Consider the following 16845-nt stretch of genomic DNA (forward strand, 5'->3'; position numbering starts at 1 on the left):
GCAGCCCCCCTCAAGGGGAGGAATTACCCATGGGCATAGAAACTAAGAGGCGCTGCTCATTAGGGGCCGTCCTGCAAGTCTGCTTACCACACCGGAAGAGAAACCCCTTGGTGGGAGGGTTAACGCCCATGTTCAGCTTTCCTAGACAGTTCCAGATTACTATCTAACAGTATATGATTGTTACCATTATTACAAGTTCTCATCAACACTTGCTATTGTCAGACTTGTTTATTTTTGCCAGTCTGGTGGGTATACAACAGGAACTCTTTTAATTCCCTAGTAGAACTAATGACGGTGAGCGAATTTGCGTTTACTCACCACCTCGACGCGTTCTTCTGTTCGAGGCTGTTCCTGTTGGTTCATCTGTATCGCAGGTTGTTATCTTTTTCTTATCAACTCAAAGGAGGGCTTCTGTCTGGCTACTAAACCCGAGTCGACTACACGTGGCGTGAGTCTCTTCCTCCAATCTCTTTTTTCTGCTTTCACTCTTCATATCTTTTGAAGAGCAGCAGTTTTATTATTTTAATGTAGTTGAATTTATGCTGCCAGTTTTCTGTCAAGAAATCCTTTGTTACCTCAAAATTAGAAAGATAATATCCTACGGATTCTAAAATTTTCAAGTTTTGTCTTTAAGTCTTTTATCCAACTAGAATTGATTTTTGTGTATAGTGTGAGGTAGGAGTTCACGTAACTCTTTCCCTCTTTTGACTCATCAGTTAGTACCGAAGGGTCTGTCCCCTCCTCCTGATCTGCAATGCCCGGGATAAGTTTCCCGTATATTCATCGATTCATGGGTCTTACTCTGGACTCTGTTTTGGTCCATGGATCTTTCAATCGATAACACATACCAAATTACTAAAGACTTGATAAAAAAATCTTAATAGCTGGTAGTTGGGCCATTGCTTCTATTTGCCCATCTCCAGGATTGTTTTGACCATTCTTGGCTCTTTGTTCACCTATATTTTAGGACCAGCTTATCAACTTTCACGAATAGACTCTCACTAAATCTATCAGTCATTTTAGGGAAATACTGTTTACATGTAATCTAATGTCCTTTACTGAGGTTTTTTTTTTTAAGATTTTATTTATTTGCGAGAGAGAGCGCATGAGAGAGAGCACGAGCTGGGCGGGTTGGGGGGGGGCGAGGAAGAGGAAGAAGCAGGCTCCCCGCTGAGCAGGTAGCCCAACACAGAACTCGATCCCAGGACGCAGAGATCATGGGCCCAAGGCAGACGCTTAGCTCAACCGACTGAGCCACCCAGGCTCCCCACTTTTACTGAAGTTTTATGATTTTTTCCGTCAAGGACTTGCACACCTTTTGTTAGATCTACTCCAAGGCCCCATATATTTTTGGGGCCATTGTAATTAGCATCGTTCCTTTCTGTATATGTGATGCTGAAGTGTAGATTTGCAATTATGTTTTGTCTATTCACCTTAGATTGGCCTGAAAGTTTCTTTTCCCAATTCTTGCCTGCTTTTAGTATGAAGGTTATGCTAGCTTCAGATAAGGAGTTGGGCACTATTCCGCTTTTTCTATTCTGCAAAATTTCATGTATGATCGAAATTGTCTCTTGAATGTTTGGCTGTTCTTGCCATTAGAAACAGCCAGGCCTAGTGTTTTCTTTGTTGGAAAATTTATAATTCAATTTATTTAATGGTAATAGCAAAGTTTTCTATCTGGCGTGCCATGGAAGCAAACCGATGTGTTCTGAATGGGTTTTAGAGATTTTAAGCTCTCAACCCTGAAGAGGCCAAGGCAGGCAGGTGAGAAGCAGACAAGGGGCTGCAGGATCCCCTGGCCAAGTTGCCTCTGGTCGTGAGCAACCTTGTCCCTTTACCCCGCTGTGCCTTTGACATATGTTACTGTATTTTTTGATTTCTCCATAAAGATCTTGCATATATTTCGTTGGATTTATTCCAAGATGCCTCATAATTTGTCACCATTGCAATTGGCATCTTTCTTCTAATTGTGTTTTCTAAATATTTGTTGCTATAGATTTGCAATTGTAGTTTATTGATCTTATTCGGCCAGCTTACTAAAGTCTCTTATTAATCCTCACAGTTTTTCTGTTATAATAGCTTGTGTGTGAGCATGCACACACGCGCGCACGCCATGTTGTGAGGAAAGTTAGGAAGCATTGTCTTAGAGAAAGTCTAGCCTTAGTTTCTTCATCTATGAAATGGGATTGAAAAAGTATGTGCTTCAAAACTTATTACGAAGATTAAATGAGCTAATCTGGGTTAGGCAACAGAAGAGTAGCTGGCATGCAGTGTTTAATTACTGCTAGCTGTTTTCATTAGTTTTTCATCTTTCCTCTTCTTCAAGACCTTGTGTTCCTCTCCTGCAGGCTCAGCCTGATGCCCCAGGCCATCAACAGTGGGTTTTGACCTTTGCTGGATCTTCCGCCCATGTTTAGATCCTGAAGGAAGCTTTGCATCCTTACCCTAGGAAAATACAAAAAACACCTAATTTTGCATATAATTTGAGGAAGGTCAGGATCCCCTTATCTATGTGCATGGATCTTCCCCTACCTCCAAAAGATTTGTGGAACTGGTTAAGAATCCTGCTGTGAAACAAGCCTCCCAGGGCGCCTGGGAGGCTCAGGTGGTTGAGCGGCTGCCTTTAGCTCAGGTCATGATCCCGGGGTGCTGGGACGGTGGCTCTCCGGCTCAGCAGGGAGCCTGCTTCTCCCTCTCCCACCTGCTCTTTCTATCTCTCTCTCTCTCAAATAAATAAAGTCTTAAAAAAAAAAGCCTCCTAGTTTTCTAGAGGGGTTTAAGCTGTTCTAGCGGGAGCCCCTATGGATTTGGTATGAATATAATTTGCTCCTAGTCTGGCCATGATGTCGTACACCAGTTCCGATAAATGGGATTCAGTCCTGCCTGTCTGACCTACAGCCTAACTTTGGTATTGGGGCCAGGTCTTACTTTCCTGCTCTTGAGCTGGCACCTTGGCAGACTGTTCAGGACCCCCATCATCCCAGAGATAGGGTCCTGCCCTTTTAATATTAGTCTCTCTAGGGCAGGGTGTCTCAGCATTGGCACTATTGACACTTTGTGCTGGACAGTTTTCTATTGCGCTGTGTGCAGGGGCTGCTCTGTGCATTATAGAATGCTAACCAGCATCCCTGGCCTCTATTCATTAGATGCCATTAGCAACCCTCAATTATAACAACTACAAGTGTCTCCAGACATTGCCACATGTTCCCTGGAAAGAAATCACCTCTAGTTGGGAATCACTATTCTAGGGCCCAAAGTCCTGTCATTAAGCTTCTGCCTGATGCCTAGAGTCCTGCTATCTGCTGACAGACCTCTCTAATACCAACCACCAGCCAATTCTCCAAACATAACTTGCTCCTGGATTTCTCAGTGCCACGTTCTTCTTTCCAATAAAGAAGCCACTCTAATTCTTGCAACATCTTTCTGGCACCAACAGTTTGCCTGGACTACCAATTGTTCTGTTTCAAGATGCAATTTTCTCTGGCTTTCATGAATGACCCTCTGTCCCCCACAGTTTCTAACTTTCCTGCAGGGACAGGGTGGGGCTGATTTCAGTCTCTGGATCTGGTCAAGATCCAGTTCTTGCAGGAGTGGCTGTGTCATGAGATAGGACAGTGAGAATGTGTTTGTTTTCCTTGGGAAAGTAATCTTCCCAGTGGTTTTATGTGAGCGAGCCTGTCCTTTTCCTATGTAAGTGCAGATAAAATTTTCTGAAGGCGCTAAATTGCCCCACTCTACTGTGCAACAAGTCAGCCGGGAATGAGCAGCAGAACCACAGAATGTGCAGCCTTAATAGATGCCAGCGGCACAGAAGTGGTGAGCTTAATAACAGAGCCTTAGAGAGGGTAAGAAAGATTGATTGATTGAAAGAACAGAATGAGGAAAAGAACATTGTGCAATGCTTTTCACAGAGAACATATCTACGAACCACAGGAGAAAGAGAGAGTAGGGAAAGTACAGAACAAATTATACTTTGCAGTATCCTAAAGCTGGCTTAGTTAATCATAGCGGGGTAGGGGGTGCTGGGAGGGCCCAGCGCCTGAAAGGTGCTCCAGGGGCGGACACAGATATTGACATTGGGAGGAAATCCACTCAAGTAGGTAAGAATGGCTGTAATGGCTCTAATCGGTTGGAAGATTATTTCTCTCTCATGTGAAAGTTTGGTAGTCAAGGGCCCAGGGTTTTTTTCTCTCTTGTTGCTCTATTATCTCCTGAATATGGCCCTCATCTTCATGACCAGGATGGTCCATTCCCACACCCATATTCCTGCTAGCAGAAAGAAGGAGAGAAGACACACCCCTTCCTCTCAGAGGCATAACCCAGAAGCTGCACACATTATTTTGGCTCACGGCCCATTGGCCAGAATTTAGTCATATGGCCACACCATATGGCCATGCCTAGCCACAAGGGAGCTAGAGGTTCTGGAAGGCCACATGCCCATATAAAAATCAGAGGATCAATTTTTCTACCACCACTTCTCATTCTCAGTCTTTCCTCCAAATTCAATTTCCCAAATTCTCCAAGAACCTGTCTGGCAGATCAATTGTTGGAAGACAGAAGATGGAAAGGAAAAGAGCAGGCAAGGATGGGTCGTTTTTAACCAAAAGGGGTTGATAAACACTTAAATTCTGTTTACTCCTAAAAGAAATGTGACTTTTAGTATCATGCCATCAGGCAGGCAAACTGACCTGATCTTGTGCTCCCACTCTAAAGGAAGACTTGCCAGCCAGTCATGGCCGTGCAGTTCCAGACAAGCCTGGGGTGGTGGTGTGGGCTCCTGGACAGTGAGGGGACACATCCACGTTGAATGGGGACCTGAAGTGCAGCCAGTGTGCAGAGGCAATCATCCCTGGCAGTGCTCATCTTCTAAAGGCTGAAATTAAATTTATGGACGACAGCATATTTCTGGGACTGAAAGAAATAGAAACCTAGATGCGAAATGTGTCTTTGGCCACGCGAGAAAAGATGGTTCATTTAACTGAGAGACTCTGGATTCCGCGGGGTGTGTCTCTTGGCTGGACGATCTCAGCAGTCTAGTCTTCAATATCGAAAGGACCGGAGTTCTGTGGTTGTAGGACATCACAGGATTATAAGGCTGTGAAGGCAGAAGTGGAAATTAGTTAAGAACTATTTACACAAAATATATTTTGACACGATATATGTAATTTTATGAGATTATCTTTTACACATTTAAATAAACTTTTTAAAAACGATTGTATTTATTTATTTGAGAGAGAGAGAAAGAAAGAGAACTGGGGGAGAGGGGGAGAGGGAGAAGCAGACTCCCTTCCAAGCAGGGAGCCGCACGCGGTGCTTGATCCCAGGACCCCGAGATCATGACCTATACAGCGCTGAGACCTTGATCTGAACCGAAAGCAGATGTTTCGCTGACTGTGCCACCAGGGCACCCCCATTTAAATAAACTTTTGAAGAACTGTTTTAGATTTACAGAAAAACGGAAAAGATAGTGCAGGGTTCCCATATGTACCTTATACTTTTATTTCATTTTCAGAGATAAAGGGATTTTTACAGCACATCAAGAAGCATAAACATCTTCATCTTTGTATCTTATATTTTTAAATGAAGGCTTTTTTATTCTGAACATTTTAATAGGGAAATTAAGAACAAAATGAGGCAGTAGTAGAAAATTTTAAAAGGTACCATTTTCATTGTTCCGTCACTCCCCGAATGTGAGATTTTTAGTAAATCACTTAACATCTTCGCACCTCAGTTCTGTCACTTATAAAACAGAGATAAAACTAACATTTCACCGAGTTGCTGTGGTGACAACGTAATAAAGTACATACGAAATATCTGTATGTGGACCTATTATAAAGTCTGAAACACTGATCAAATCATGGGTCTAATAATTATTCTGCAGATCTATGGTATTTTAACTGACTGAACACAGTATGTGAGCTGACATGCAGGGGTTAATTAATTTAATTAGCTTGTCATACTGTGGGCTACTGACTCGCCAAGGAAGGGTTGCTAAACTGATGTTAAAAAAAAATAACCCAGAAACCATTAAACAATTAAATATCCACTTATAAAAACAAGTGGAATAATTTTACTATGAGAATAAATATTATAAAAGTTTAGGTGATTTAATAAAAATTTTCCCCCAATAAAACAATGTAATATGACTGACAAAGGATATGAAAAAGAAATAGTTCTTAAGAGCGTCTTGGATTTACTATGCCTACTTCCGAGGATAAGGAGCAGAAAAATTGCACAAGATTTGTGTCTGGAAGTGGATTTTATGAACAGGAGAAGGAATGAGGATTTTCCCAAATTGCTGAGGTCCATGGGATGCTTGTAATAGATTTTTTTAAAGATTTATTTATTTATTTGAGAGACAGCATGCGCAAGGATGAGCGGGAAGGGTAGGGAGAGGGAGAGAGAATCCTAAGCAGACTCTGCACTGAGCACAGAGCCCAACACAGGACTAGATCTCATGACCCTGAGATCAGGACCTGAGCCAAAACCAAGAGTTGGATGCTTAATGGACTGTGCCACCCAGGCGTCCCTGTAGTAGATTATTAACAACGATAATTATCTCTGGGTGATGGAATTTAATTCTTTTTCTACCTTTTAACGTGTCCAAATTTCCTACAATGAGCATGCATTGTTCTTTGGTAATAAAGTTGTTTAAATGCTAATTGTCAACATTCAAAGTATTTGGTAGGTTACCTTACCTTGTTAAAACAAAAACTGTTAAGTATTTGTTTATTTATTTTTTCCTGGTTAAAAAAAAAAAAAAATGTGACAGTTCCTGGAAAGCTCCACCAATCACTAAACATGTTCTTCACAATTCAGATTTCCAATAGGGCCACCCGCGAAAGTTGAAAGATTCCAATAATGAATGGATGAAAGGGCAAGCTGCTTCATTCACCTTTGGGAATCTATGATATAGCATCAGTCTCAGATATAAATCCTTGATTTTTCTCTTTTATAGAATTACTCATATTGAAAGAAAAGCTGCCTATGGTCATCTGGAAATGAGAGAGAATGCTTAAGATAAAGAGCAAAAATTTTTCTTCCAAAAGCAAGGTCCAAATGAACTGGCTTGAATAAACACATTATTGAAAGTAGACATTCATTTCAACTCTGCCCCTTTATTCGTGGGCATCATCGTGTTTCATACAACTGGGAAACCCAAAGATGAGACACAGGTATACTCGGTCTAATGGGAATATAATCTTGGTCCTCACTACCCAGGTGTGGTCCACTGACCAGCAGCACCAGCATCACCTGGGAGCGCGGTAGACAACCAGAAGTTCAGCCGCTACCCCAGATCAGCATTTTGACAAGCTCTGCATTTGACAAGATTCGTACATACATTGAACTTTAAGCACCACTAACTAGTGAATATTCAGCTAATTTTGAGCTTTCCTACCTGACACTATTGGCTAAGAGATCCAGGTGTCCTGGAGGCACTTCTGGAAAGTGGAGGAAGGTCACTGGTATCAGGACTCCTAAGAAGTTCATCTTCCTGTTTGTTGGCTCATCTAAAGCCTGCTCGAACTGATCAGGGGTAAATATAAAAGGTGGGGCCATTATTCAAAGAAGTTATCAGAGCTTTGTGCAAAAATGGTATTACAGGAATTTATCGTAATATCTTTATCACAATAGAATAACTGAAAACAATATAATGTTAAATAACAAGAAATTAAAGAAATTACGATGCATCTAATAGCCACAAAGAAGCCATTAAAAGCCATGCCCTGGAAGAAAGTTCACTGGTATGGGAAGATGTCCATGTCATAGTCCCAAGTAAACAAACTGGCTACAAAATGTGGCCTCATTCCATTTTCATTTTAGAAATATACATATATACACAAGAAAAAAGAAACCGCAAGGGCGTGCCCCGTGTGTTCAGGGCCTACAGATGTAGAGTGCTTTTTTTGTTGTTTTAATTTCATTGTGTTTTTCACATTTTCTGCATCAAGCAATTTTTCTTTTGTACAAAGAGAAAAAGAAGAGTGTCATAACAAAGAAAAGCGATCCAGACATAGCCCTGCATTTCTGGCCAGAAATAGCAGACTTTTTTTTTTTTTCAACTAGAAACTCATTTCTACTCTGATTCAATTATAACCAACATTCAGTAAAGGCACTAACTTACTTTTGCACTAGAGCAGTGGTTCTCTATCCCGGCTGCTTGTTATTATCACCCAGAGGGCTTAACCAACGAACAACTAACCAACCAAACAACACAAAAACCCCCGGGCACTGGGAATTTTGAAAAGTTTCCCAGAATTGAAAACCACTACTCAGTATGGGTGGAAGGCTATTCCTTGTTCATTTCTGAAAACCATCACTACATTATGTGTTAGTTATAAAACCCTACAGTTATATATTTTGGATTGTTTGTTAAAGTGCCTCTTTTAAAGTCCTGTCACCGGCATTTATACTGACTTTAACAATATTCAACAAACATTTATTGAACATCTAGATTATTTTGTTTTGTGTGAGTCTCACAGACCCAGGAGGTCAGGAGGAGAGATATGACTAAATTCATTACACAGAAGAGATATCACAGATCCCACAGTTCCTTAGGGAACGGGCTCAAATCTGTGTTCCCGGATGCTGAAGCCAGTGTTCGTCCTGCCACCACATTGTTTCTAGTGCTCTACATTTATGAACAGTTGAGAGGAGGCATTTTTCTAGTTCATGGTTCTTTTTCTTAATACATCCCAAGCCTGCTTAGAATGTTTATATCTGAGGGGAGTGAGAGAGTCTTCCTTATCAGGTAGGGCACCTGGGTGGCTCAGTCGGTTAAGCATCTGACTCTTGATCTCAGCTCAAGTCGTATCTCAGGGTTTTGAGTTCAGGCCCCGTGTGGGGCTCCATGTTGGATGTAGAGCCTACTGAAAAAAAAAAAAAAAAAAAAGGCAGTGTCAGCTCAGAAATTCCTGAGGACCACTGTCTAGTCTTTCTTTTAGGGGCCTAGGTGCTCAAGGATTCAGAACTTCTGAATCTGAGCACTGTAAGACAGAGTAAGCAAACTAGAGACTTGGCGTGACTTTTCCCAGCTGGGTCTGGATTTTAGCGACAGTGCCCCTTACAAGAAGAAACCACTGGTACTAGCCATATTTTACCTGCTGTCATGATTCTGCCCTTTATAAAATGCAAATTGTTTGAAAGATCATCTGTTTCTTTGATTATTGTAGATTGACTTCCCCTATGCCTTCACAATATAAATGTCTTTTTATTTAAAATTATTCACATGCTCAGTGCATTTTGGAAAATAGGCATGTTTTTAAAATAATAAAGTATTTCACCTAGTATACCAAAAAAACGAAGGAAAAAATGTGAGACTGCTTATAGCAGATATCAAATTATGGTTTATGTTAGTTGTGATTAAACCTGAATAATTTCTAACTGAAAATGGTCACAATGTTCTTCTAAATCCCAGCTCTAAAAGAAACAACCAAATCTGACTCTGAAACCACAACCACACCCTATTGGTAAGAAGGAAGTCAATGGCGGCCTCAGTTGCCCATGGAGCCCCTGGTTGGCTGCCGAGGAGTTGCTGCCACCTCGTGGAAATTCCAGATAGCGCAGCCAGGGAGGCACTTCAGCCACACTGAGGGAGCAAGGGCTGGGCAGCCCAGCCAGTCACACTTCGATAATGCTTCAGCTGAGCTCACTTATTACCGCGGAGGACGAAGGGCCTGTGCAGCTTATTATGGGTTTGTGGTGTTTATTAATCCACGACAGTATTGTTTTTGATAGACAACCTAAGATTAAGGCTAATAAAGGACTCTGGGATTGTGGACTCGATAATTTCATTGGCTTGAGAACAAAGAAGAAGAAAGTCAGTAAATAGTACCTGGATCGTCCAGTAATTACTCCATCTTATAAATTACTGTTTTCTCTTATTCCAGCCCACAGTCTGTCATTCTAGAAAGTATGATATATTAATTTTTAGCTAAGCAATATCCACAGGGAGTAATCAGAGTCAGCACTATACAGGTGTTTTTCCAATGAAAAAGGTTACTATTGGAATTATTTATAAATGACATCAGAACTCTGAATATTAACAAAGTGATTTCCATCTGCTTATTAAGTATCAGGAGACAACACACGCACCAAATCATGTTGTTCTGGCTGACATTTGAAAGGTCACGCATTCTCCAAGAAAGAAGCTCCCCGCCCTCAGGGTGCTATCAGCCTCCCTTCTTGTCCTTCTCCGTTTTTCAAGTGTTATTTTAAATTTAATTATTAGGAAATAGTTTAGTCCTACACAATGGTATTAAAAATATGATATTGATCATGCTTGACCTCACCACTCAGCTTAAGAAACACAATATTATAGGGGCGCCTGGGTGGCTCAGTTGGTTAAGCATCTGTCTTCAGCTGGGGTGGTGATCCCAGGGTCCTGGGCGGGGGTCATGATCCCAAAGTCCTGGGCTGGGATGGTGATCCCAGGGTCCTGGGCTTGTGCTGTGCCTGGCTCCCTGCCCAGCGGGGAGTCTGCTTCTCCCTCTCCCCTCTGCCACTCCCCCTGCTTGTGCTTGCTTGCTCTCTCTGTCAAATAAATAAATAAATAAATAAAATCTTTAAAAAAAAAGAAAAGAAAGAAAAAAGAAACACAGTGTTATCAATACAGCTGGAGCCCTCTGTGTACCCCACTGTGTTCCCTTCTTTCCCTTCACAGTTCCCACTCCCTAAATTTGGTGTTTATCCTTCCCATTTATGTTTTTATTAATATATAATATATTAATATAAGACAAAGTATCAATTTTCATGTTTTTAAAACTTTATTTAAATACCATTTTTTTCCCCTGTACCCCGAGTATTTTTCTCGTTCAATGTTGTGGTTGTGAGAGTCACCCATTCCACTAGACTGCTAGGGCCACCATAACAAATTAGCCCACACTCGATGGCTTAAAACAACAGGAATGTATTCTTTCACAGTTCTGAGGGCTAGAAGCCTGGAATCAAGGTGCCCACAGGGCTGTGTTCCCTCTGGGGCCCTAAGGGAGAAATGCTTCTTGCCTCTTCCGTCTTCCAGTGGCTCTAGACATTCCTTGGTTTGTGGCTACATAACCCCAGCCCCTACTTCCATCTTCACATGGTCTTCTGCTGTCTTCCTCTCTTATAAGAACACTTATCATTGGATTTAGGGCCCATCTGTGTAATCCAGGATGATCTCCACTCAAGGTCCTTACTTACATTTGCAAAGACCCCAGACAAAATGTGGGGGAAGCAGGTTTCCAACCCGTGCATTTTGATCAATGCCCCTGACCACTGGATTCCATGGCTTCTGAGCTGAGATAGCTGGGACTGCTGGTTATTTAAAAGATGAGCATTTAACATGGCATTGGTTTTCATGCTTAGCCCATATGGGTAAAAACTAGTATTAAGAGGCTACAGTGGGAGGGAATGGTGCACTGGTTGGGGAGGCAAGAAATCTGAGTTCTGGAGTCTACCCTTGATTGACCTCCAAACTCCAAGTAATAGGATGCTGTGTTGTCCCCATTCCTCTTTCAAGCCACTTTACATGATTTAACCAGCAGGGAGGTCACTGAGAAGAAATAACCTAACCCTTTCCCCAGGTTTGGGCTGGGAATGCACAATGGGATTTTTTAAAACACTTACTTTTTTTGATTACTAAAGCAAATAATCTTACAGAAATTTGGAAAATTACTTTTAAGCCCACTAATCTAATCTATTTCTCATCTGAACATTTTTACAGTTGTAATCATTTGAATCTAGTTTTATAACCTACAATATATCATTTTCCTTGTTGCTATATAATCTTCATAAATGTTTTTTTAAAAGACAAATATTTTTATTTCTTACAGTCATAGAAAATGAAGCTCAGGAGCCTGGCCTACTGAAGGCCCCAGAGTTAGCAAGTGATAAAGCTAGGGATCGTAAAGCAACTGTAATTTATGCTGCATATAATGTTGTAACTGTTATAAGGTTTTGTTTAGATATGTGGATATTTCTAGTAGATATTTGCAAATCAGTACCTGGGTATCTGCTGCTTAACACACCACCCCAAAACTTAGCGCCTTAAAACAATGACTGCATTTATTTCTCACATGAATTTGTAGTTTGAGCAGAGCTGAGCAAGGACAGTTTGTCTTTGCTCCCTATGGCCTTTGCTCCTATAGGGATATGGCACCCCTATCACCTGGGGTGGCTTGAGACTAATGGCTGAGGCCATCAGAAAACTCATTTACTGGGGCACCTGGGTGGCTCAGTCGGTTAAGTGGCCGCGTTCGGCTCAGGTCATGATTCCAGGGTCCTGGGATCGAGTCCCACATCGGGCTCCCTGCTCAGGGGGAAGCCAGCCTCTCCCTCTGCCCCGGGCTCCCTCCACACACAACCCCCCCACCACCCCGTCATGCTCTCTCTCTCTCTCAAATAAATAAATAAAATCTTAAAAAAAAAAAAAGAAAGAAAGAAAACTTATTTACTCACAGTTTGCTGGTTCCTGCTGACTGTGAGCTGGGACGTCAGGTGGAGCTGGGGCCAAACACCTATACATGGCGTCTTCATGTGGCTGCTTGGCTTCCTACCAAAATGGTGGCTGGGTTCCAAAGGCAAACATCCCAAAAAAAAGAAAACAAAGTGAAAGCTGTCTCTTGTTCTGTGATCTTGTCTGAGAAGTCACACAGTATCACTTCTGCCATATTCTATTTGTTAGAAGCAAGTCACCGAAGTCAACTATGATTCAAAGAAAGGGGAATTAGGCTCTATTTTGTGTTGGAAAGAAATTGAAATAATTTGTGGACATGTTTTAAGATGATCACAACTCACCCACTGTACATAAATTATTTACATTTTCCCCTACATGCAAAGTACACTCATCACCCAACACACACGCACACACACACAGCCTGTCCCTAGACCCCTTCAACATTGCACCTGCTGTAGCCTCACACTCAAGCTTGAAGGTCAGGATCTGGACACATTAATCAGGTCCAGGTGGAGCAGAGGCTCCTTGGGTGCTGTTCTCCAGATGCAGCTCCTCGCAATCTGAAGGCCAGTGAATCAAGAGACAAGCCATCTGCCAACCACATCTCATATACGGTGGTGGGACACACTTCTGTTCAAGAAGAAAAACAGGAGGCATACAGCCGTCCCTGGTTCATAGCAGCTCTGAAATCCACCTGAGCCCAATTCGCCAGCTCCTCAATTAGGACTCAGTCCTACTTCCTGGAAGTAGCTTTGGCTACTTCCACCCTCCGAGCCAGTCTTCCTTCTCCGGTAAACGTAGCCCGTGTTTGCCCCTAATAGTTCTTTAGGCGGCTCTCAGCCCTTAGAAGTCTGGGGATCCAACAGCCAGACTGTCTGTCCCTCTCAGTCTAAGCTGATTGTAATTCTTTAAAAAAAGAGTTCTGGGCTTCTTATGAATTAATTTATCGCCAACTCAGGCCAAAGCCCCTCCTATAAATCTCGCTGAGCCCTTCCCCACCTTAGGTTCTCCAAAGCCGCTGTCTGGTAACACTCTTTCCGTTTGTGGGCCTTTCGTCTGCTTGCAAACGTCCACAAAGCAACACCTGAAATCTTCGCCAGGGCTTGCCCGTGTTAGGGTCACCCTGGTGGCCTCCCCTTGGAACTGTGTTTTCCTGAGGGCGTTCTGAATCCGGTCTTTCCCTGGAAGCCATTTCATTTGCCCTTTGCAGAGGTGGGGAAAGAGAACTTATTTTCCAACCCAGCAATTCCTGGCTCCTTTATACGTTAACAGTTCTTTCTTATCGCTGTCCTCTTGACTGTTGCTGTTGCCAGAGAAAACCCACGCAGCCCCTGTGGTACTCTTGGGGAAAGTCTCCTTAGGTCATTCACTTAATTTGTATATTTTCTATTTTCCATATTACCACAGATGACAGTGTTGCTGAACTTTCTACCACTTTATGCCAGCTCCCAAGAACGTTTTCCTCACTTTCCTGTCAGCCCTAACCAATAACCTCTTCAAAAGCCGTGAAGCCGGGGCACCTGGGTTGGCTTGGTCAGCTCAGTGTGTGACTCTTGATTTCAGCTCAGGTCATGATCTCACGGAGGTGAGACATGGGGCTCTGTGCTGGGTGTGGAGCCTGCTTGAGATTCTCTCTCTCCCTCTCCCTCTGCCCCTTCTCCCACTACTCTCCAAAATAAATAAACAAATCTTAAAAAAAAAAAAAAAAGCTGTGAAGCTTCCACTAACAATTTTTTGCAGATCTTCCCAAATTCTGCCTTCTGACCAGTCTTAAAGTCCTTGCTACATGTTCTCAGTTTTGTCATGGTACCAAAATCTGTTCCAATTATTTGTTGCTGCAGAATAAACCACCCAAAAACGTAATGGCTTGAAATAGGGACAATATCTATTTGCTCATTACTCTATAATTTTGGGAGCACTTGGAGGAGACAGTTTCTCTCTGCTGTGCTCAGTGTCAGCTGGGGTGGCTCAAAGATTGGGGGCTAGAATAATCTGAAAACTCACTCACACGTCTTGTAGCTGATGTTGGTTGTCATCTGGGAGTCCATCTGGAACAGTTGTTGGAATACTTATGTGTGACCTTTCCTTGTGGCCTCTTGGCTTTTCCACCAAATGGCGAAGTGGTTGGGTTCCAAGAGCAATCATTCCAAGGGAGAGAGCCAGGGGGAACTTTGTCTCAGAAGTCACAGGGCATTATTGCTGCCACATTCCATTCCTTAGATGTGAGTCACCAAGTCTGGGACATGTTTAAGGGAGGGGAATTGGATTCCACCTCTCGATGGGAGGAGTGTCAAAAAATTTGAGAACCGTTTATACAACCACCAATTTTATAACACCAATTATTAGCTCCATTCTACAGATATAGAAGCTGTAATTCAGAAATGGACTTGCTGAAGATCTTACAATTAGTGAGGGATAAGGCTCAGGATCATCAGGTGTACTTCACATATCTCGTTACATAATATGTAATGTACAATCCATAAAGCATTATAATGCCACAGCATTTTACTTAGGAAAGCAGAGATGTATGTGTGTGAAGGAGAGGGAGGCAAGGGCAGAAGTTTTCTAGCAGCCCTTTGCACATACAAAATACTCCAATAATGTTAGAGTCTATACAGAGCACCTGTGCATGCATGTAATAGCTGCAAAAATCCTCAAATGGCACATTTCTGGATTCCAAAGAGAAAACTTAGTAATCTCAATTGAGCTTTCTTAGCTTCTTAACACAAGTAACGGATCTGTAGAGTTCTGAATCATGGAACATTATTACCTTTTTGTATAATGAACAATGAGTTTAATAGCTGCTAATGTTCATTTAACGCATCAAATTATCATACTGGCCAGGCCCATCTTCAGTCCTGACCTCAGAGCATCTAAATAGGTTTGATTTTCCCATCAAGCACCGTCTACGTTGACACACAGTGCACTTTCACTTTACGACGCCCATATTTGGCTAAGATAAGTGAGCATGGCAGAGTTCTTTAAAATAACATGACATTGTTTCAACTAGTTTGTTTCCCGTGACATTGGGCGGGCTCTTTGGAGTCTCATAAAGAGGAATGTGCTCACCAACTTTTGCCCAAAGGAATTTTTGTTCTCATAGTTAAATTTCTGATTAGTGGTCAGTTTTCCTTATTGAATACCTCATATTTCTTTTTCCTTTTTTAAAAAGATTTATTTATTTATTTGTTTGTTTGTTTATTTATAGGGGGGAGAGTGGGGGGAGGAGCAGAGGGAGAAGGGGAGAGAGAATCTCAAGCTGACTCCACAGTCAGCGCAGAGCCCAATGTAGGATCTGAGCCCACTATCCTGAGATCATGACCTGAGTCAAAAGTAAAAGTTGGACACTTAACCAAATGAGCCACCCAGGTGTCCCTAGTTCTTTTTCTTACGTGACATTTATCTGTGTCTGTGTGTGTTTGCATCTGAGTGAGTACGTGTCCTTATGTCAGCATTTTTCTACTAGTTTGTTTTCTAGTTGTTTACTGCTGGTGGCCCTTTGAATTTTCTTGGTAAGCACGTTGTTGTGCAATGAGGAAAAACAATCAAATTATGATATACCAAAACCAAAACAAAACCCTGTGCCTAGCAATGTATCTAAATATTTTCTGAGAAGTGTAAAAATAACTTTTCCTGATACTATTATGTCCCTTATGGCCATGTTTATTCTGTGTAGTTTTTCTGGAATGAAATACCAGTCTCTATTGATTTTGGCCCATGTTTCCCGTATTTGTCAAAATCCATGATCTTACCATTATGTGCAATATTAAATATTCAAGGACAAAGATGTTTGGCTTGATCTCTCCCTCTCTTGTCATAATAGAAAACACAGGAACATTGTTTGGTTCAGATTGCTCTTGCCTGCGAAGAATAATGAATGGTGCATTGAGGGAAAATAAGGCATTTAGACAATGATGCTTTGGAATTTACCACCATGATCTATAATTTTCCCCATTGCTTTTGCTTGGAGCTTCTCCCCTTTGCCCCCTTCCTCCAAGCTGTTCTAAGCCAAGTGGATTCTGATCTGATCCAAGTCTAACTCTTCATTCAGTTTATCCCTTATCCCAGTCTTGCCTCTTTTGTCATCTTTAAAAAGCCCACACTAATTTTCTCTTATTTCTGGAAGTCTCAATACTTAGATTACAATAGTTCTGCTCCACTCTTAAGCCTTGAAAATTCTGGATAATTCTGTGCTGAAGTATGGCAATGGTGGTATAAATTAAACTGGGAGCAAGTCTATAAAATAACATAGACTCACAGCACTGAAGCACGAGCCCAGGGCAGTGCCTGCAAACAGTGCCTATGCACGCAGAAGTGCCTCCGTGAATCATTGGTGAGTGAGTAAGAAGGGCCTGTTTTTGCAGAGGATGGAGAGATCAAGTGGCTTGTCCAAGGTTATACTCCTGGAC

General features: G+C 42.0%; 1 long non-coding RNA gene across 2 annotated transcripts; it reads right to left on the reverse strand.

The window, feature by feature from the left end:
* Positions 1-1225: 1225 nt before the first annotated feature.
* Positions 1226-14702, reverse strand: LOC121104436. Of its 2 annotated transcripts, XR_005836772.1 has the most exons (4): positions 14445-14702; positions 12439-12547; positions 4689-5095; positions 1226-2445 (listed from the first exon to the last, which is right to left on the reverse strand). It is a non-coding gene; the product is annotated as an uncharacterized LOC121104436 (long non-coding RNA). The 2 variants fall into 2 exon arrangements; XR_005836770.1 differs by lacking the exon at positions 14445-14702 and having other exon boundaries at positions 12439-12919.
* Positions 14703-16845: the final 2143 nt, after the last annotated feature.

Source organism: Ursus maritimus, unplaced genomic scaffold (genome assembly GCF_017311325.1).
Source record: "Ursus maritimus isolate PB19 unplaced genomic scaffold, ASM1731132v1 scaffold_1, whole genome shotgun sequence".
In the NCBI taxonomy this organism is placed as follows: domain Eukaryota; kingdom Metazoa; phylum Chordata; class Mammalia; order Carnivora; family Ursidae; genus Ursus; species Ursus maritimus.